We start from the raw sequence: 24,397 nt of genomic DNA on the forward strand, positions 1-24,397 counted from the left end.
ATAGGCGGGCCCGGCCTACACGTGACAACAGCTGTTCGACGAAGGTCCACAGCTCTGAAATATCTAGATAGATAGATAGATAGATAGATAGATAGATAGATAGATAGATAGATAGATAGATAGATAGATAGATAGATAGATAGATAGATAGATAGACAACTAACTAGATAGATTGATACATGGATAGATATTGATGGAATTGAAGATAGAATTCCTCAAAGTAACTGACCAGCTTCATTTCAGTTGAGAATCATCAGACTGTGAGAATAAAGGAAGTTAGAAATGTATTTACGTTCAGTTTGGTCAGAGTTTTAAGAGTGTGTGTGTGTGTGTGTGTATGTGCGTGCATGCGTGTGTGTGTGTGTGTGTGTTTGTCTATGTATTTGTGGTGGTAATTTATATGGGAGAGAGGAATTTTCTTTACAATTGAGAAAGGTACAATGCTTAATAAAGAATGGTTAGCAGGTGTTTCTCCTTTTTCTTTCTGCAGAGAACCAGTTTCAAAATACTTCAAGAATAGTTTCAAAACTGGGTCAAGACCAAGAAACACACACACACACACATCTATCTATCTATCTATCTATCTATCTATCTATCTATCTATCTATCTATCTATCTATCTATCTATGCATACATACATACACACATGCACACACACACATGTATATATATATATATATATATATCCTTTTATCTTTCTTACTTGTTTTAGCCAAATAAATCGACCACAGTACTTACTTCTTTTTAAGCCTGGTGCTTATTTTATTAGTCTCTTTTTGGTGAACTGCTAAGTTACAAAGATGTTACCACACTAACACCAGTTGTCAAGAGGTGGTGGGGTACAAACACAGACATAAAGACATACAGTTTCCATCGACCAAATCCACAAGGCTTTGATTGGCCATCATACATACATACATACATACATACATATATATATATGTATAAGTGCAGGCATGACTGTGTGGTAAGAAGCTTTCTTCCCAACCACATGCTTGTGGGTTCAATTTCACTTGGGCAAGCGTCTTCTACTATAGCTTCGGGCCAACCAAAGTCTTATGACTAGCTTATTCTAACAGCCAATTTACCTATGGGTTTCATTCAAAGAATTGAGAAAATTCTGAAAGGAATGGTATGGCATGGGATCTCTTCTACATGAGATCTGAAAGTGTCACATCACGTTTATTGGTTTTATGGCAGTTGAAAAAACCTGGAATGAAATCACATAAGACTTGCCACTTCTAACTGTGATATATATACATACATACATAAATATATATATAGATATATATATTGTTGCATTTTGGGATGGTGATTTATTATTTCTGCCATATAAGTACGTGCACTATATATATTTTTTTCTTCACTCGTTTATTATTGTTTTTATTTTATTATTTTAACTCATGTCCATTGTCCAGAAATCTTTCATCACACATCTGTGACCTCTTCAGCAACACTTTTCACGTGTGTTCTTGCTCATATATATATATAAATTTTATTTCGTAATGAGATAAAAAAAACAAGGCTGTGTAGATAATAGAACATTTATATATAGAAGGTCTTGCAGTTGTTTCCAAGATATTTATTATATCCCTTCATGGGAGATGGTGTGAGAGGATGGTTAAGAAACAGTTAATTTAGATACGATACAAAATAGAGAGTGAGGTGGAGGAAATAAAAGAAAATAGATGTGAGATATGTAGGGATGTTGTATTTGTAGATCCTTTTTTTTTTTAGGCAGAATGGTATACATATAAGATTCCAATACCTTATGAGTAAAATACAATAGAATTTAAAATTGGCCATTCCAATTTAAAATTGGTCATTCCAAGTATAGAGTTGATACACAGTGTTATTGAATCCAGGGTTGTGTTTAAAGTGACCTAAAAATAGGGAGTGTATTGTAAGGTCAAATCGAAAACAGGAAGAGAGGAATGGAGAAAGAGAAAAAAAGAAGAGAAAAAAGAGAGAATAAGGAGAAGAAATTAAGAAGAAAAATAATAAAATAATAACATAATATAATAAAAAATAAAAAAGCAAGAAGAGAGGAATAAAGGAAAGAAAGAAAAAGGAAAAAGGAAAAGAAAGATATAGATAAGGGAAAATGTATCATTTAATGGTCAGTAGAGATAATTTGAAAGTAGCAGTGGGGAGATAAAGGGTGATAGAGAGAAAAAAATATTAAAGTGTAAGAAGATAGAAGGAATGAGGTGGGGTAATGAAAGATAAAGGAGTGACAAATGTGTAGTGATAGAGTTTAAATGATGGGGCGGAGATAGGGTTAGTAGTAAAGAATGAAGAATTTAGGAATTTAGATGGTTTGGCAGGTCAGTGCTTAGTAATATAAGAAAATATATATGTGAAGATGTATACATATGTATATATTAGATATGTATATATATATATTTATACAGATGTTTATACATATCAATATCCACACATACAACTCTTAGTCATATGTATATGCATACATGGGCACCCACATATATGTGCATCTGCATATATTATCACCCCTGTATACGCAGGTATATACACCTTGCATACCTACATACATTCACACATACATATATGCATACACACATTCATACATATACATTAGGCGCAGGAGTGGCTGTGTGGTAAGTAGCTTGCTAACCAGCCACATGGTTCTGGGTTCAGTCCCACTGCGTGGCATCTTGGGCAAGTGTCTTCTGCTATAGCCCCAGGCTGACCAATGCCTTGTGAGTGGATTTGGTAGACGGAAACTGAAAGAAGCCTGTCGTATATATATATATATATATATATATTATATATATATATATATATATATATATATATAATATGTATGTGTGTGTGTGTTTGTGTGTCTGTGTTTGTCCCCCTAGCATTTCTTGACAACCGGTGCTGGTGTGTTTACGTCCCCGTCACTTAGCGGTTCAGCAAAAGAGACCGATAGAATAAGTACTGGGCTTACAAAGAATAAGTCCCGGGGTCGATTTGCTCGACTAAAGGTGGTGCTCCAGCATGGCCATAGTCAAATGACTGAAACAAGTAAAAAGAGTATACACGCACATATGGATGGATGCACATACATGCGAATATAATTAGATGGTTGTGATATTCGAGTATGAGTGAGGAATTAGACTGGGATTAGGAGTTAGAATGTAGACTTATAGGGTTATTGGGATTACCTAGTGGGTATTGTGGAAATGTACTGTATGGTTGCTTAGGCATTTGGATTTGTGGTAGAATTTGAATGTGTGAAAAAAGCGGTGGTTGCATGTGCTTAGTGCCTCATTATGTTTATTTAGCAGTGCTGGAGAGTTGTGCTTTAATATATGAAGTGCCTCCTTCAGGCAAAATTTGCAGGTTGAGAATTGACCTCAGTAGGGAAGTCCTGAGTCCAGTATGGACCATGATAGAGTATAGGGTATATTTGTATTTTTGAGTTGATGTATGTGGTTGGCGAGTGTTGTAGATTTACTATGTTTGTCGTATCTAAAAGAATGGAGGTGAGTGGCATATCGTTGCTTAACATTTTTGGCTGATCCTATGTATATGGCTGTAGAGTTGTGTAATAGATTAAGGACTGTGCACTTGTAAATTACATTATATCTTCTGCAATGGGTTTGTAACGGGCTGATGGTTCCAGGACAGCAATTACAATTAGGTGAATTTTGGGGATTGTGTTCATTAATAGAGGAGGTAGTATCATCAGAGGAGGGGTTATAGAAGTGTGGAAAAGTCTATATTATTATAATTATTAACGTTATCATTACTATCATTGCTATTACTACTATTGTTATTAATTGTACTATTTGTAAAGATGGTGCACAGCCTTGGTTTTTTTATCTCACTATGAAATAAAATTTTTATATACACATGCTGACATATGACCACCGTTGAACCCCTTATTCACATAATCACCGAACCTGGAACTTAACTGCAGTCCATCTATAGCACTTATTCAGCATTACCTGACACCTTTGGGTCTCGATGACACCATTACCTCTCATAACATCCTATATATATATATATATATATATATATATATATAATATATATATACATATATATGTGTGAAGAAGTGCCGCTCCCAAACAGTTGAAGGTATCAGGGGGAGAGGTAGACCCAAGAAGACATGGGATGAGGTGTAGAAACACTGCCAGATCAGATTGGAGCCTGGTGCAGCCTCCTGGCTTCCCAGACCCTGGTCGAACCGTCCAACCCATGCTAGCACGGAAAATGGACGTTAAACGATGATGATGATACATACATATATACATATACATACACACACACACACACACACACACACATATATATATACATACATTGTACTCAAGAAAACCTGTCCACTACAGCAGAATTGATACCAGTGCTGATGCCACATAAAATGAGCTCATGCTTGTGACATGTAAAAAGCGACCATACCAGTGCTGTGCAGAAGCACCCAATACACCCTGTGGAGTGGTTGGCATTAGGAAGGGCATCCAGCAGTAGAAGCCATTTAAGAACTGACAATGGAGCCTTGTGTGGTCCCTGGCCTTACCAGCTCCAATCAAACCATCCTACCCATGCCAGCATGAAAAACGAATGTTAAATGATGATGATTCTGTTCAGGCCTGCCCCTCCCACACTCTAACCTCTCATTCCCTAGCACTAAGCTGCCTTTCACTCTCTCTACTGTAGCCTGACTCAGTCAAAGGGGATCTTAGTCTTGCAGGTTGATATGGCAACCTCATTACTGTTGGTATCTTGCAAAAAAGCACCCAGTACATGCTGTAAAGTGGTTGACATTAAAAAGAGTATCCAGCCAGCTATGTCATGCCAAAGCAAACAGTGGAGTGTAATGCAGTCTTTGACTCTTTTGGATCCTGTCAAACTATCAAACCGTCTGACTTATGCCAGTGCAGAGGACAGACATTAAATGATGACACATGTATGCGTGTGTGTGTGTGTGCGTGCATGTGTGTGTGTGCATGTGTGTGTCTGTACGTGTGTGTATACACATATGTATGTATATATATATGCATAAAGAAACCTGTGTGCATGTGTGTATATGTATGTGTGTGTGCATGTATGTGTGTATGTGTGTGCATTTGTGTGTGTGTGTGTGCACATGTACATATATATATATATGTAGTTGTCTTATTTCCAAGTTTGCTTTATAATCATGCATTTTTGGGGTTATCCCGACTGCACATCTCCATGAGCTATTGTTTCTTGCTGTACCCACAAGCTGACCAATGTTCTGTGATCAGAATTTGGTCGATGTAAACTGTATGGAACTTAACAAAATGTATGTGTGTGTGTGTGTGTGTGTGTGCCTGGGTCTGTGTCTGTGCATGTGTGTATGCGTGTAACGATATCTCTATTGTTGTGTTAAGTTGCAGCACTTTTCATCAACAACATAACTTAATCATTAGATAAATAGAGAATAGAGAATAGAGAATGATAGATTAAAATAAGTGTAAGACTGAACTATGCTCTGGAGTTTTAGTCTTTCAATGAAACCAGCACAAAACAAAAAAGATGCTCATTTACTGACAACATAAGAATTTATAAACTTCAAGATAACATGCATGAATTAATTCTATTTTGGAATGTTGGCTCTGGAAGCAGATAAGTTATAAATAATCCTTTCTTTTATAGATGCAAGGCCTGAAATCTGTGGAGAAAGGGGCTAGCCGATTACGTTAACCCGACTACTTGACTGGTCTGTATTTTATCGACCCTGAAAACATGAAAGGCAATGAAGACCTCAGCAGAATTTGAACTCAGAATGTAAAGATGGAAGAAATACAATTAAGCATTTTGTCTGGTATACAAATGATTCTGACAAGCTAAAATTAATTGTGTACAAATGATGGATTAAAATCCTTTTGGATTAAGTATCAAGAGCAACTTTCATTTTTTTTCCCTCTAAAGGTTCTTTTTAACCTTTGGATGGAATTATTCACATGCTAATATTTATAGTTTATCTGCTTTAGGATCCAACGTTCCAAACAATAATTACTCTTTTATTAGTTTTATTTAGCCGACTGTGACACACTGAACAGCTAAGATTTTAACATAAACAGTATCAAATATCATACCTATATAAGACTTAAGGATTAAACTATAATATCAAGCCTACTGACAGAATTTAAGCTTCATGTGTTTACTGGTTAGATAAATGTTACAAGTTATAATAAATACAAGTATCCATAATTTCACTGGTCCCAGCATCATGTTACATGCATCCATGCTGGGGTCAGGTGCATTTCACTTAGTGCTACACATATTGTCTTCTCGCTGTGCAAGATCTCTAAGGTATGATACTTTTCTTCGATTTGTGAAGTGTGTAAGACCTTGTACATTCAACATTATTATTGAGTTGAGATTGTGGGTTAATGAATGAATTTGCACTGGGGTAGAAGCACTGGCTAATGCTGTATGAGAGCTAGAAGTTTTTTTAAAATTTCTTTTGCCAGATTCATCATCACTAAAAAAGAATTTTCTTGTTTTGGGAGGGTTTGCTTTCTGGAGTTGAATATAGTTATAGTTATATGGTTTGCAACCATTGATTTTACTATTGTATCCAGTAGATATCTGGGTGACTTCCAATGAAAGTTTGGACCAACACTGCTCTGGAAGGGATGTTTCTACTGTGAATTTGATGGTGGCTTGGAGTCATGATTCTACTAGTGCACTGAGTCCCTGGAAGATGAGTGAAAGGACAGTCACACATCAGACAATCGTTTTGTGTTGGGGATAGCAACAGATTTTAGGATTCTGGGTTACATGTGTAGAAGCTGTTAAGTGTGATTTAGCATTTAGTGGTAGTGTTGTAAGATGTGTGGTTTGGCATTGGCTGTTATTACTTGTATGAATTGTGTGTCTTGTCCCAGGTAAATGGGTGAAGTTAGTCACTGCACATGCATAGTCTCTCGTGTTGAGAATAGCAGCATATTTTTGTGATCATAATTTTCTTTTATTTACAGTTGACAAATTTATGATGGAGCTGTCAGGTATACATTCAGATTAAGGTGGACAGTGGGGGGGGGGGGAAGAAAGGAGCGATTCTTCACTAATAGGAGTAGTAGTAGTAGTGATAATAGTAGTACAGTAGAATAGGATGATGATAGTAAAGATGGATCTCTTTTGTTATTCTGAGAAGAATTTCAGTTGCTTGACTGTGGAGAAGAGCTAGAGACTGTGTTGTTTAATAGGTTGTCAATTGTTCTAGTATTGATGAGTGACTGCCAATGCTAATCTTGTTGTTGCTATTGTTCAGTTGTGGTAAGGGTAGTAGCAGTAGAACATGATGGCAATGATGATGATGATGGGCCAGTTATAGTATACAGAGGAAATGAGGAATTGGATAGCTACACTGTGAAGGGCATTTGATTGTGAAGTTTAATAGTTCATCAATTGTGCTAGTATTGAGAGAGTGGCCATAGTTGTTGTTGTTGTAGTTATATATGTTGTTGTTGTAGTTATATATATATATAGGATCTTTTCGGTTTGAACAGTAGCTTTTAACATAATTTCTAGGTAACTAAAAAATTTTAAACTTCGTATACTAGTAGAATGTGTTTATAAAACATCTTTTTCTCTTGGCTTTATTGAGAAAATTCTATAGTTTGTAAGATATTTGGTCATTAATTTCTTGCATTTCGGCAATTTCAACCAATCAATGACCGTCTATTGAGGTGAAAACATTCTGTGCCATATGAATATGTCCCTTGTTTAAGAAACCGATTGGGTTTATTTACACTTGTGAAGAAAAAAAGATACCCTTCTCCCTACCCCTAACCCTAACCCTAACTAACCCTAACCCTAAAATAGATTGAAATGCAATAGATCGATACTAGGGTCATAATTATGGGTGACAATTTCATATGACACCGCTAGAAAAAACTGCCGTTCAAACCGAAAGGATCCTATATATATTTTTATATATATATATATAGCGGTGTCATATGAAATTGTCACCCATAATTATGACCCTAGTATCGATCTATTGCATTTCAATCTATTTTAGGGTTAGGGTTATATATATATATAGATATATATATAATTTTCATTCAAATGTTGAGGATGCTTTAGTTCAGTAATATATCTTTCAAGAGATTTGGGGGAATTTTCTTTTTATTTATTTTAGTTCTTTGTTCTTATTTTGTGAAGAAACCTAACTTCAACCAAATTTTTACAAATCAATTTTTAAACACTATTTTGTAAGCTTGAGAAAGGTATGTAGGAGGTGCAATATTGAATTAGTGCACCCCCCCTGCACCCTCTATTTCGAGGCCCATGAGTGCATATAGTATATAATATTCATGTAGGTAGTTTAACCAGTCTTTTCTATTCATATAATTGTTATGTTAGTAAACCAGACATCTGTTCACCAATCTCATGTGACAAATATAGATCAGTTAAAATAAAACAAAAATTTAAAAAAAAACATATAAAAGTACACACACACACAAAGTGGTATTTGAATTTAGAATTTGGGATTGAGGGAATGGCAGGAGTTCTGCTGTGTGAAAAGCTAATGATTCATTCTTGTATTTATCAAGGTTTATCTAAGTTCCTCATTGTGTGTGATCATCTACATGATAAAACTATGAGACAGAAATGCTTCAAGTCTTTTGTTTTTCACCTGAATGATCAAATGTCATAAAAAATTTAGTGGTTTTCCACTAAATAAACTCTACTACATTCGGTAGGGCCTCCCCTGTTTCTAATCCAAATAATGTGAATACATATGTACACACACACACACACACACACAATTTAAATAATATGAATACATGTGTACATTCATACACACACATTCTATTGACAGATATATGAGTGAATTTTTTCCCTGACACATGGACTTTTAGACAACTTACACACACACACATGTGTGTGTGTGAGAGAATTGTAATGTTGTAGGAGAGAAATGTGTCTGCATGGATGATGGCTCACTTGCATTTAATGATGCTGCGAAGAGAGAGACTTGGAGAAACCACTATGAAAGGTTACTGAAGGAAGAAAACGAATGGGAGAAAGAGAGTCTGCCAAATGTCAACCCAGCAGAGGGACCAGCTATTTGAATTGACAGTACCTTGGTAGATAAAGCAATTAAGGGTATGAAGACAGGGAAAGCACCCAGCCCATCAGGAATCACTGCTGAGATGCTTAAAATATCTGGTAGTGTCAGCTATAGTCTAGTCACCCAGGTGACACATAAAGGAATCATACTCAATGACTGGTGTAGCAGCACCATAGTCAACTGCTACAAAAGTAAAGGTGACACATTGGTTAGGAATAATTACAGTGGTATCAAATTGTTGAATCAGGTGATGAAACTCATGGAGAGGGTCATAGCCCAACTAATTAGGGATAGAAGCACCACTGATGCTATATTTCTGGTATGACAACTTCAGGAGAAATTCCTTGCCAAAGATAAGCTTCTGTACTTGGCTTTCATTGACATGGAAAAAGCTTTTGACAGGGTCCCCCTGATCCCTTATCTGGTGGTCAATGCAGAAACTAGGGATAGATGAGTGGTTGGTGAGAGCTGTACAAGGATTCTGTCAGTAAGGTTAGGGTTGGCAATGAGTATAGTGAAGAATTCTGGTTAGATGTAGGGGTTCACCAAGGATCAGTCCTCAGTTCCCTCTTATTCATCACAATCCTCCAGGCAATATCAGAGGAATTCAAGTCAAGCTGCCTGAGAGCTCCTCTATGCTGGTCTAGCAAAAAAAAGTCTTAGTAAGTAGGAAGGCAGATAAATCACAAATCCCTTCAGATAGATGCCCTCCCACACACACACACACTTGATCTGTAGAAAAGGCATAGGTAGAAACTCCATAAGATGTACCCAGTGTAAGTTATGGACACATAAGAGGTGCAGCAATATCAAAGGAAGGCTAACTGGGAAGATAGTATTTATGTGTGACAGTTGCACAAGGGCAATAAACACCAAAGATGTGCAGAAAACAGATTCTATCACATGCCAGGGGGAAAACCTAGAAGTAGTTGATTGTTTCCATTACCTCGGTGACCAAGTCAGTAGTTGGGGTGGATGCTCTGAGAGCATAGCTGCTAGAATAAGAATAGCCTGGGCAAAGTTGAGAAAGCTCCTACCTCTGCTGGCAACAAAGGGCCTCTTGCTCAGAGTAAAAGGTAGACAGTATGATGCATGGGTGCGAACAGCCATGCAACACAGCAGTGAAACATGGGCTGTGACTGCTGAGGACATGTGTAGGCTTGAAAGAAATGAAGCTAGTATGCTCCGTAGGATGTGTAATGTCAGTGTGCATACACAAGAGTTTAAGTGCCCTGAGTAAAAAGTTGGACATAAGAAGCATCAGATGTTGTGTGCAAGGGAGGTGAATGTGCTGGTATGGTCATGTGTTGTGTATGGATGAAGACAGTGTCACACCCTAACAGTAGAGGGAACCTGTAGAAGAGGTAGACCCAGGAAGACAAGGGATGAGGTGGCGAAACACAACTTTTGAATGTTGGGTCTCACAGAGTCAATGCCAAGCAACTGAGACTTTTGGAGATATGCTGTGCTTGAGAAACCCAGCAAGTCAAGCAAGATCGTAGCTATGGCCAATGCTAGTCTTGCATAACTGGCCTGTTTAAAAATACCTTTCAATCATCAGGCAATATGCTTCATAATTTCTCTGAGACACATGAGATGTCAACATTCAAGCACATTTACACATGCACATACACACACATATATACATATATGTGTATATGTATGTGTGTGATTGTACATATATGTAGATATACATATGTGTTTATATATATACATGTATGCATGTGTGCATACATGTGTGTGTGTGTGTATGTGTGTGTGTGTGTTTGTGAGTGTGTGTGTGTGTGTGTGTGTGTGTGTGTATACACATATGATAGATTTTCTACTGCTCCTACAGTTTCTGTGTTCCGAAGTCACTCATAAAACCTTGGACGACCTATGAAATATTGCAGAAAACATTTGTCTGAGTTGTCATTGAACTTAAAATCCCATGCTTACGAAGCAAACTTCTTAGCTACATATCCACACTTGAGCCGATACAACCAACTCTCTCTTCTTGCAGAACGTGTAGCTATATCAATACAAATCAGTAATAGCACTTAAAAAGAAACAGTGCACCAACAATGTCTAACGATAGACATTTATTCTGGTAATGTTTTAAGTATTAACCACACAAATGTGCTACATACATGACACACACATATTGATTGATTGATTGATTGATTGGTTGGTTCATTGATTGATGTATAACTCTTGAGTATTGATGATCTGGTATTTTATTACTGTAATTGTTATCTCAGCAAATAAAGTTATCAATTTGGAACCAAAGCTATTTGCTGTTACTAACTTACGTAATGCTTTTCGACACCACAAAAAATTCTGTCTCTGCTAGTAAAATAAATATGTTCTCTTGGTCTCTCTTAACAATTAAACTTTATTTTTGTCGTTCATATTGCTCTAAATTAGTGTTCTTTTTCTTCACGTGCTCAGGTCACCACAGTCACCTTAGCAGATAACCTCATTCTGTTTGGGTGGGAATATTCACAAGATATTTGACTTGCTGAAAATTAATTAAAAGCGAAGAAGTTAGGGAATAAATGTAACAAATATAGTTTAACAGTAACAGTTTGAACTTGCAACACCTCTTGTGTGTATGTATGTGAGCGTGAGAAAGAGAGAGAAAGTGTGTGTGTGTGTCTGTGCGATGAGTGTGCGTGTTTATGAATAAGTACATGTGCATACAATTACATACATGTCCATACATGTACATATATATATATAATTATATATATATGGAGATGTACTTGCATAGCAAGTGATTTGATCTCAGATCGTGTGCTGAAACGAAAACAATTGCAGCGTGGAAAGTGTTTGTAAGCCATTTAAGAAACACACAAAAGCCGTTCGATTCACTTCAACATTTAAGTTAATTTGTCAAAATATTTTCTGCGCTTTAAGACCGCGACCTGTTCACTGACAAAAATCGAACAATCGTAGGCTCATAGAAGTACTGCTTGAAGCATCTGATGGGAAGGAAGACCATATTGGGAGAGAAAAAAACTAGCAGATTCTATGAGACAACCTTCTGAAGGCCCAAGGTTAAGATATAAGTTTGATACAAAGCCCCAAACTGATGTAATTGAATATGGGAGTGTAATAGTGTAATAAATAGGTCCATAAAAGATAAGAGATAGGCCTGGGCAGACTTGAAGGAAGCATGAATCAAACAACTATAATACAGTCAGAAGGGAAGTTAGACAGCAGATATACTTGGCTAGCGGAGAAGGAGAAAGAAAGAAGTTTGCTCATGCTATGTGGTGAGAGGATCAGAGGCAAAAGGCATACAGAATAGTGAAACCATGTACTAAAGGGAATTGAGATGTCATTAGGAAGAAGTATAATGACTCAGTGGTTAGAGTGTCGGGCTCACAATCATGATGTATTAAGTTCAATTCCTGGGCTAGGCTGTGTGTTGTGTTCTTGAGTAAGACACCTTATTTCATGTTGCTCCACTCCACTCAGCTGGTGCCAAACTGTATTGATTGGCCTTTGCCTTTCCCTTGTATAACATCGGTGGCATGGAGAAGGGAGACTGGTATGTATGGGTGACTGCTGGTCTTCCATAAACACCCTTACCCAGACTTGTGCCTTGGAGGGGAACTTTCTTAGATGCAATCCCATGGTCATTCATGACTAAAGGAGGTCTTTATCCTTATATACAGGGTGATGGTGGTGCAGTTATTCTCACTGACATTAAAAAGAAAGAGCTATTATGAGAGATGGCTGAATGTTGATAAAGCATAGGAGAGAGTGAGAGCTTGATCTCAAGTAGACACGAAAGCGGGACCAACCATTCAAGTAGGGTAAATTGGGTGATTGTGGATATGAATGCAGGGAAAGCGGCGGCCCATTAGAAATGACAGATATGCTTGAAATATTTCGGTGAAGTAGGAGATACATTAATCAGTCAAACTCAGAGAGAGAGGAAGAGAGAGAGACCAGAGTTAGGCTGGTCAAAGACAGAACACAAGGAGACGGAATTTTGTGATTTAGGGTAACATAACTGAACGAATGGGTTTAACATTGCCACTGCTGGAGCAAAAGAATAGTAATTCTGATAATGAGATATAATTGGGCACCACAAAACAGCAAAACCTCAGACTGCCAGGGTGAAAGAATATTAATGATAATAATGAGACAGAATTGGGCATTTGCATACTTAACTAGAGCTATAACCAACAGGTTTTGGTCAGCCAAACTGTGACAAAATTATATAAATGAATGAATAAATGACAATAATAAATGAGTGTGAAAGAGAGGGAGAAAGAATATATATATATATATATGTATGTATGTATATATATGGTTTTGTGTGTGTATCTTTGTGTCTGTGTTTGTCCCCCTCACTACCGCTTGACACTTGATGTTGGTGTATTTGTGTCCCCATAACTTCATGGTTCAGCAAAAGAGACCAATAAAATAAGTACTAGGCTTACGAAGAATAAGCCCTGGGGCCGAATTCTTCAACTAAAAAAATCTTTTAAAGAGTTGTTCCAGCATGGCCACAGTCAAATGACTGTAAAGAATAAAACAATATATATATTTATAAATTGTTTTTTAACCACTGGTAGAATATATATACATACATATATATATATATGATAGATCGCTAGCCACTACACATTCTTTATTTTCTCTCCTTATTTCTCTCTGTATTCCTTTCTGTGGAAGAGTGTAGGCTCGAAATGTTAAAGACTTTTTCACTCCCCGAGCGTTAAACTAATACATCTGTTTGTTGTCTATACAAACTGTCTTTGCCTTTTGTTTTTTTGTAAATTCTCCCTACAAAAGTTTGTGACTTAAGTTTATATATATCATCATCATCATCATCATCATCATCATCATCATTTAACGTCCGTTTTCCATGCTAGCATGGGTTGGACGATTTTGACTGAGGGGAGGCAACCAGATGGCTGCACCAGGCTCCAGTCTTGATCTGGCAGAGTTTCTACAGCTGGATGCCCTTCCTAACGCCAACCACTCCAAGAGTGTAATGGGTGCTTTTTACGTGCCACCTGCACAGGGGCCAGTCAGGCGGTACTGGCAATGACCTCGCGTGAATCCTTTTACACGTGCCAGTGAAACGACATTGGTAACGATCACGCTCGAATGGTGCCCTTTTATGTGCCACGAGTATGGAAGCCAGTTGGCTGCTCTGGCAATGATCACGCTCGGATGGTGCTCTTGGCACCCTACTAGCACAGGCATAAGTGCCAGTAAGGCGACGCTGGTAACGATCATACTCGAATAGCCGTTCTGTCAACGATCACACTCGTATGGTGCTCTTTGCACCCCGCTAGCACAGATGCCAGTCATCGAAATGATTTTGATTTTGATTTTGATTTCACTTGCCTCAACAGGTCTTCGCAAGCAAAGTTTAGTGACCAAAGAAGGAAAAGCTACGCATAAGCGGGCTCGTTATGCTCCCGGCATAGGCCACAGGTTATGGTTTCATCTGGCTTGCTGGGTCTTATATATATATATATATATATATATATATATATATATGTATAAACTTAAGTCACAATATATGGATTCAGATAATCCAGTAGTACTCATAAAGAAAGGTCTTTAATCTATCATTCTTCCAATCAGAATATATAGTGCAATGCAAGAGAAAATGATGAGTGTATAAAGGCATAAAGGACAGAGAACTAGCTTGATGAAGTATATTTAACAATAAGAAAATTCAAATATTACGACAAATTGTTTCATTACTTAAAAACATGTATATAATTTATATTATTATATTTAATAATAAATATATTACTTAGAGGTCTGTATTAATGCAAAATGCAAAAAATCTTTCAAAATAATGCAGAATTTAAGCTATGTCCTCAGGCGAAGGAAAGTTTTTGTTAAATAGTAAATTCTCAACGTAATATTTAAGAGATTATGGAAGACAATATTAATAAAATTGATATAAAATAATAAAATGTTTGTATAATAAATGGAAGGGAATTTTAGTAATATAATTAAAAAATAACTATTATTAGTACAATGAAAGAAATTTTATTTATTACTAAAAATCTAGAAAATAAATGATTGTAAAAATAGAGACAAAATAACTGAAACTAAATAAAAGTATGTAGAGATAATATTTATGAAATATAGGGATTGATATCAACAAGAAAATATGAATAATATCATGCCATTGTAGTTGCCCCCACCCTCTCTCTCTCCCTCTCCATCCCCCCCTCTCTCTCTCGCTATATATATATATATATGCATATATATGTATATATATGTATATATATGCATATATATGTATATATATATATATATATATATAATATATATATATATATATATATATATATATATATATATATAATATATATATATATATATATATATAAGCTTTACAACCATTTGAAACACAGAGAACTGAATATTCCATTTTGAAATGAGCACTTTGCAAACTTGACCTCAATCCCAGATAATCCTTGGCCTAAACATGTTTATAATGTTTGCAGTAGACTGCCTGTTTATCTAAAGTTGGACTTGCTAATCATATGAGATCTCATGGCAGCAATTACTAATTAAAGATAGGACTTTCTTCTGTAAAGGAAAAGAAACTACACACACACACACATGCAAGTAAGTGCACAGGCACAAAACAAAGTGGAAAAATAGTACTCAAATAGTAAAGGCAGAGTAAAATACTGTTTTATTGAAACCATAACACCCCCTGAGGTTCACATAATCATTCATCCCAAAGAATATATATGATATATATTATGTATTATATTATTCTATATTATATTATGTATTATATTACATTATATTGCATAGTTATATTATATCACATCACATAATGCGTTATATATTATATATTATATTACGCACACACACACACACACGTAAATATGTGTACATATATATATAAATCCAAATAAGAATAGAAGAAAGATTTTATCACCTCTTTATCACCTGAGGGAGCAACTACCTGAATTGACAGTAGCCTGGTAGATAAAGCAATTAAGGATATGAAGACAGGGAAAGCCCATCAGGAATCACTGCAGAAATGCTTAAAATATCTGGCTGTATGGGTTCTGGTTTAGTCACCCGTATCATAAATCATGTAGTTCATGAAGGAGTCAAACCCAATGACTGGTGTAGCAGCACCATAGACAACTACTACAAAGGTAAAGGTGATGCTTTAGACAGAAATAACTACAGGGGTATCAAATTGCTGAATGAGTTGATGAAAGTTAAGGAGAGGGTCATAGCCTAACTAATTTGGGAGAGAGTCTGCTTAGATGAGATGTAGTTTGGTTCTGTGCCTGATAGAAGTATGGCTGATGCTATATTTCTAGTAAGGCAACTGCAGGATAAATACCTAGCCAAAGATAAACTTGGCTTTTGTTGACTTGGAGAAAGCCTTTGACAGGATCCCCTGATCCCTTATCTAGTGGTCATTGCAGAAACTTGGGTTAGACAAGTGGTTGGTAAAAGCTGTACAAGCCATGTATAGGGATGCTGTCAGTAAGGTGAGGGTCGACAACGAGTGTAGTGAAGAATTCTAGGTAGCAGTAGGGGTTCACCAAGGATTAGTCCTCAGCCCCATGTAATAAACCCCATTCGAGCGTGTTTTGATGCTAGTGCCGTCTGACTGGCTCCCATGCCGGTGGAATGTAAAAAGCACTATGCGAATGTGGTCAATGCCAGTGCTCCCTGACTGGCTCCTGTACTGATGGCATGTAAAAGGCACCATATGAACGTGGTCGAGACCGCTGCACCCTGACTAGCTCCTGTGTTGGTGGCACACAAAATGCACCATCCAAATGTAGTCGATGCTAGTGCCCCTTGACTGGCTCCTGTGCTGGTGGCACATAAAAAATACCATCCATATGTGGTTGATACCAGTGCTGCCTGACTGGCTCCCATGCTGGAGGCACATAAAAAGCATCCACTATACTCTCAGAGTTGTTGACGTTTGAAAGGGCATCCAACTGTAGAAATCTTGCCAGATCAGATTGGAGCCTGATGCAGCCTACTGGCTTTCCAGTCCTCAGTCAAACCATCCAACTTATGCCAGCATAGAAAACAGGCATTAAACGACGACGACGATGATGAGGATTTAATGACCAGAGGCTAAAAAAATTTAATTGATCAGCCATTAAAAAAAGGGTGCCTAGCAAACTAACAAACAAAGGTAAGTGTGGTCCTTTTTGAGATGAAAGATTTGGTTGCTATTTCTAGCTGGTCAAGAGAACGGCTCAAAATATCATGCAGTAATTAGTTACAGCCTTTACATTTTGACCAGAAATCCCATTATTGTCAACTCTGCAGTTTATCATTCCAGGAACATTAAAGCAAAGTATTGGGAAAAAAATGTACTTAATACACTCTGTGAAGTGAATTGTGTTAGGAAGGGTATCCAGTTGTAGAAATGAAACCCTAATGAAACTTACAAATAAGATGAGTGTGTGAAATATGGTATAGACAGTCATGAGACCTAGCCTCAGAATCAAGTGGATTTGCAAAGGTTAGAGAGAAATGAGGCAAGCATTCTTCACTAAATGTGCAATGTCAGTATGCATAAACAATATAATACCAATTATCTGAGAGAAAAAGCTGTATATAAGAGGAAATAGATATAGTTTGCTAAAGATACAGTTTGTTAATGTGGGAAAGAGGTGCATATGGATGGTGACAACTGCAAAAGACATTGCCGAGTGCTCAAAGTCGATGGTGCCTGTAGAGGAGGAAGACATAGAATGAAGTGGTGAAAACTGATTTCAAGGCGCTTGAACCTTACAAAAGAGATTACAAGTAGGCTTAGGAGTGGCTGTGTGGTAAGTAGCTTGCTTACCAACCACATGGTTCCAGGTTCAGTCCCACAGCGTGGCACCTTGGGCAAGTGTCTTCTACTATAGCCTTGGGCCGACCAAAGCCTTGTGAGTGGTCGTTTTTCTTCTCGCACTAACTTAAGCTGCTCAAGCTGCTGGCAGTAGATCTCCTTTATTATCGTTTGGTTTGGGTTTAAAAGTTTAAACTGGACTAAACCTTTCATATCTCACCAAACAGATATCAGCACCTTATGTGGGTGAAGACCTTTTTTAGCCTGGGGTATCAGTGTTTCTCCTTTCCCTATCCACTGTCATCAGCGCTTGACATTTTTATAGAGATCCCATTTTTCCTCACCAGTCACTATTCAGTCAAAACAAGGTTCATTCATGAGATGTGATAGCAAAGAAGAGCATAAATTCACTTGCTATGCATGATTAGACTCAGAAAGTTTGTGAGGAATCCATTGACCCAATTTGCTGACTTTTCCGATAACACATAGGTGTCAATGAATGGTTGAATGACCAAATCCAAGCTTCTCTGCTAGTTCTTCAACAGTTACAATGGGATTTTGCTCCACCAGGGTTTGCAGGACATCTTTGTAAAGCTCTACAGATCTTCCAGAATGAAGCTTGTCCTCTAGGCTGTAGTTTCCAGCTCATAATTTCTGGAACCACCATTGACATTGGCTTATGCTTATTGTCCTATCCCCATATACTGTATTAATATTCCTCACACTTTCTGTTGTGTTGTTGCCTTTATTGAACTCATAAAGCAAAATATGCTGGATGTGCACCTTTGTCATTTCTATTATAGTTTTGAAAAAATAAATGTTAAAATCAAACTGCATTAAGAATAAGAAAGTAAAATTACCACCTGTTTTTATAGCAAGTTCACGCAGGCAGTTTATCCCTTCCCCTCTGACTTTTACTTCATGCAGTTGAAATAACTGCATTATTTATGGGATGACCCAATGTATAGTACTGTGATCTACTTATATTAATTACAGTGGCACAAAGATAAAGCAGATAAAAGAGTGCTGGAAGGCTGAGCACTAAGGTGACAAATGGGAAAACAGGCGTAGATTAGATAGGGACATATTTGGTAAGTGACCCAGACATGGGCATACACATTATGCTTCCAGTCTTCATCACGTCAGCTTTTATTTTGTATCAACAATTTTTTGCCTAGAGTTTTCATTGCCTACTTTTTCCTATATTTTTAAAAACACTTTTGGCCTACATTGTTTTATTAACTATTTTTTGCCTATATTTTGTATCAACTGTTTTTCACCTATATTTTTCTCAACTATATTTTGCCTACATCTTTTCTCAACTATTGCTTGCCTACTTCTCAACTAGTTTTTGCCTATAGTTTTGTCTATATTTTTGCCATTTCATAGAACATGAAAAATTAGGCAACCAAGTAGCAAACATAGTTGACAAAAAATATAGAGGCAAAAAATACATAAAACAATATACGCAAAAATAGTTGATAAAAATGTAGGCAAATATATATTACATTGGCAAAGTTCAGTTCATAAAACGATATAGGCTAAAACCATAAGCAAAAACTAATAGGCAAGAAAGAGTTCACATTTCATAAAAAATACCGGCATAACTATAGACAAAAATATAGGCAAAACTATAGGCAAAAATCTAAAGGGTACTACATGCTAAAACTATAGGTGGCAAAACTATAACAGCAAAAAAATTGACTTAATATAGGCTGAAACTTCAGCCTATAGTTTTTGTCACCTATAATTATCAACTATATTGTTTTATGATATAATATATATTTTCATCAGCTTGTCTATAGGTCTGCCAATAGTTTTTTAGTCTATAGTTTTTTGCCTATAGACTATAAGTCTGCCTATAGCTTTGCCTATAGTTTTAGCCTATTTATTTATTAGTCCTACCTAATTTTAGCCTATAGTTTAGCCTATAGTTATGCCCATACTTTTCCTATAGATTAGCCTAGTTTTTACATCTATAGTTTTGTCGCCTATAGTTTTTCACCGAAATTTAGACTGTAGTTCTGTCTATAGTTTTAGCCTATAGTTTGCCTATAGTTTTGTCACCTAAATTTAGACTATAGTTCTCTCTATAGTTTGCATAGTATTTTCAGCCTTTGCCTATAGTTGTTCACCTATACTCTTGTCGCCTATAGTTCTTCACCTATAATTAGTTTAGCCTAGTGTTGCCTATAGTTTTTTGGTCTATAGTAATTTTCTATATCTGCCTATAGTTCTGTCTATACTTTGTCTTATAGCAATTTCATCCTATAGTTTGCCGATAGTTTTTTAACTATATAGTTTTACCTATAGCTTTAGACTATAGTGCTGCCTATATTTTTAGCCTATAGTACATTCTGCCTATATTTTTAGCTATCATTTGCCTATCGTTTTTATCACCTAAAGTTTTGCGTATAGTTTTTGCCTATAGTTATTTATCAAACGTGAACTTTTCTTCCCTATAGATTTTAGTCTATAGTTTGCCTAGACGGTTTCACGTATAGCTTCAGCCTATAGTTGGCTTTAGTTATTCATATATTATTTATCAAAACTGAATTTTTCTTCCTTATATATTTTAGCCTATAGTTTTGCCTATATTTTTATCGAATGTGAATCTTCTTGCTTATATATTTTAGCCTATAGTTTTGCCTATAGCTTTTAGCATATAGTTTTTGTGATTTTTAGCCTATTTTTTATCAACTATATTGTTTTATGATATAATATATAATACTGTTTTATGAATTTTCGCCTATATTTTTATAGCCTTATATTTTCTTTCCTTATATTTTTAGCTCTATATTTTTTGTCAACCATGTCTGCTACTTGGTTACCTATTTTTTCATGAACTATTTTTTTGTCTATAATGTTTTATGAAATGGCAAAAAATATAGACAAAACTATAGGCAAAATGTAGTTGAGTAGGCAAACAACAGTTGAGAAAAGACGTAGGCAAAATATAGTTGAGAAAAATATAGGCGAAAAACAGTTGATACAAAATATAGTTAATAAAACAACATCATCATCATCATCATCATCGTTTAACGTCCGTTCTCCATGCTAGCATGGGTTGGACGGTTCGACCGGGGATTGGGGAAGCCAGAAGGTGCACCAGGCTCCAGTCTTATCTGGCAATGTTTCTACAGCTGGATGCCCTTCCTAACGCCAACCACTCCGTGGGTGTAATGGGTGCTTTTTACGTGCCACCTGCACAGGTGCCAGGCGAGGCTGGCAACGTCCACGGTCGGATTGGTGCATTTTACATGCCACCAGCATGTAAGCCAGTCGAGGCGGCACTGGCACCGGCCACGATTCAGATGGTGCTTTTTACGTGCCACCAGCACGGAAGCCAGTCAAGGCGGCACTGGCATCGGCCACGATTCGGATAGTGCTTTTTACGTACCACCAGTTCAGGGGTCCTGGCATCTGCCGGGTGCCAGTCATAGGATTGGTTCAATCTCGATTCCGAATTTGATTTCACTTGCCCCAACAGGTCTTCGCAAGCAAAGGGGGGTTGGCATGGGTGCCTGTCGTCGGATGAGGTTCTATATCGACTTCGCTTGCCTCAACAGGTCTTTGTGTGTCCAAGGGAGGAAAGGCATGCATAAGTGGGCTGGACTCACTTGTCCTGCCTGGTCTTCTCATGCACAGCATATTTCCAAAGGTCTTGGTCACTGGTCATTTCCTCAGTGAGGCCTAAAGTTCAAAGGTCGTGCTTCACCACCTCGCCCCAGGTTTTCCTGGGTCTACCTCTTCCACGGGTTCCCTCAACTGCTAGGGATTGGCACTTTTTCACATACCTATCTTCATCCATTCTTGCCACATGACCATACCAGCGCAGTCGTCTCTCTTGCACACCACAACTGATGCTTCTTAGGTCTAACATTTCTCTCAAGGTACTAACGCTCTGTCAAGTATGCACACTGACATTACACATCCATCGGAGCATACTGGCTTCATTCCTCGCAAGCTTATGCATGTCCTCAGCAGTCACAGCCCATGTTTCACTGCCATGTAGCATGGCTGTTCGTACACAAGCGTCATACAGTCTGCCTTTTACTCTAAGCGAGAGGCCTTTAGTCACCAGCAGAGGTAAGAGCTCCCTGAACTTTGCCCAGGCTATACTTACTCTAGCAGTTATACTTTCAGCGCACCCACCCCCACTTCTGACTTGGTCACCTAGATAACGGAAGCTATCAACTACTTCTAGTTTTTCCCCCTGGAAAGTGACGGAAGTTGTTTTCTGCAGATTTTCAGAGTTTATTGCTCCGGAGCATCTGCCACATACAAAAACTATCTTCCCAGTTAGCCTTCCTTTGACATTGCTGCACCTCTTATGTGTCCATAGCTTACACTAGAGTTTCTACCTACACCTTTTCTACAGATCGAGCAGGGCCATCTTCCTGAAGACATTTGTGGTTTGTCTACCTTCCTACTTATTAGTACTTTGGTTTTAGCTAGGTTGACTCTAAGGCCCCTCGATTCTAATCCCTCCTTCCACACCTGGAACTTCTCCTCCAGTTCTGATAGTGACTCAGCAATTAGAGCAAGGTCGTCAGCATAGAGGAGCTCCCAGGTAGGCCAAAAATGTTTAAAAAAAATATAGGAAAAATAGGCAATTAAAACTCCAGGCAAAAAATTGTTGGTACAAAATAAAGGCCGACGCTTCATCACTTCATCCGAAAGCCTCTCTTGCAGATGTTTCACATAGCTGGTGGTTTCTCTCCTTCCCGGTAGTCTTCCCATCAACAGATCAACCGGGAGCCTTACTTCATGGCCCAATTCAGCATTGCAGGTGTATAGCCAGTACTCTCACGTGTCACCAAACGATAAGCGAGCAATAACGAAGGTAACTTCAAATCCCATTCCAACTGTCCTTCTACGCAATATTTGGCTAGTTCTTGTTCTAGTGTCCAGTTAAACCTTTCCACCCTCTCGTCCTACTGTGGTCTCATTGGGGTTGTTCTGGTCTTCTTAATCTCAACAGCTTACAGCACTCCTGGAACACAGCTGATACAAAGTTCCTACCTTGATCGGAATGCAACTCCTGGGGCACCCCGAACCGACAGAAGAACTGATTTACTAACACTTGTGCAACAGATGTGACTTCCTGATCACGGATGGCATAGGCCTCAGGCCACTTTGTGAAGTAGTCCATGGTCACACATATGTACTTATTTCCTCTTTCCGTGAGTGGCAACAGTCCAGCAATATCCACAGTTACCCTTTCCATGAGCAACCCATCTGGTATAACTGCAGAGGGGCACCATTCTTGGACGTCCTGACACAAGCCCATCCAATGGAATATGTGCTGCAGCTGATTCAACGTTTTCTTTATCCCCAGATGTCCACTTGTAATTTGGATGTGAGCTTCTTCCAGCAGCTCAGGTCTCATCTTCTTGGGTATCACCAACTGCCAGTTCACACTGTAGTTCTAATGAAAACTTAGATATTTTTTGCAATTTCAAATATCAGAGTGACACTAATTCAGACCTGCATCAAATGTGTGCTCTTACATTGTGCATCTGCCAGGCTTTGTGTTTTGCTTAGCGTTAAAGATGTGCTAAAATCTTTCTTTGTCTTCTAATTTGGATTATATATTTTACTCTTTACTAAACCCACACAACGTTTTTATTGTTTTGACACCTGGATTTTCTACACCTGACTATAATCTGAGAATGCAGATAGCCTAAAGGTCAGGTTGAGCGCTATGTTGGAAATACCTCATCTTTCTACTCTCTCAGGACCTTATATATATATGCATGTGTGTGTGTGTGTATATATATATATATATATATATATATATATATCAAATCAAATCAAATCAAATCAAAACAAATCAAATAGATGAACATAAATGGAATTTGTATCTTTGTGGTACCAGTGCCGGTGGCACACAAGAAAATCATCCGAACGTGGCCGTAGCCAGTACCGCATAGACTGGCCTCCGTGCTTTGGGGACGTACAAACACCATCCGATCGTGGCCGTCCGCCAGCCTCATCTGGCACCTGTGTCGGTGGCACATAAAAACACCATCCGAGCCTGGCCGTCTGCCAGCCTCGTCTGGCACTGTGTCGGTGGCACATAAAAACACCATCCGAGCGTGGCCGTCGCCAGCCTGTCTGGCACCTGTGTCGGTGGCACATAAAATCACCCACTACACTCTCGGAGTGGTTGGCGTTAGGAAGGGCATCCAGCTGTAGAAACACTGCCAGATCTGACTGGCCTGGTGCAGCCTTCGGGCTCCCCAGACCCCAGTTGAACCGTCCAACCCATGCTAGCATGGAAAACGGACGCTAAATGATGATGATGATGATGATATATATATGTATATATATGTATATATGCATGAATATATATGTATGTATATATATTTGGATTAATTATATATATATATTTGGATTAACTATATATATATATGAATTAACTATACATATATATATAATATAATATAAATATATATTATATATATATATATATATATATATATATATATATATATATATATATATATATATATATATATATA

At 37.6% G+C, this 24,397-nt stretch overlaps 1 long non-coding RNA gene across 1 annotated transcript; it reads left to right on the top strand.

Moving 5' to 3' along the window:
- The first annotated feature begins 790 nt into the window (after positions 1-790).
- LOC118764336 lies at positions 791-23,087 on the top strand. The gene is made up of 3 exons (XR_005000152.1): positions 791-802; positions 3,032-3,039; positions 22,862-23,087. It is a non-coding gene; the product is annotated as an uncharacterized LOC118764336 (long non-coding RNA).
- The last annotated feature ends 1,310 nt before the right edge of the window (positions 23,088-24,397 follow it).

The sequence above is a fragment of the Octopus sinensis genome, linkage group LG7, assembly GCF_006345805.1.
Source record: "Octopus sinensis linkage group LG7, ASM634580v1, whole genome shotgun sequence".
Taxonomy (NCBI): Eukaryota; Metazoa; Mollusca; class Cephalopoda; order Octopoda; family Octopodidae; genus Octopus; species Octopus sinensis.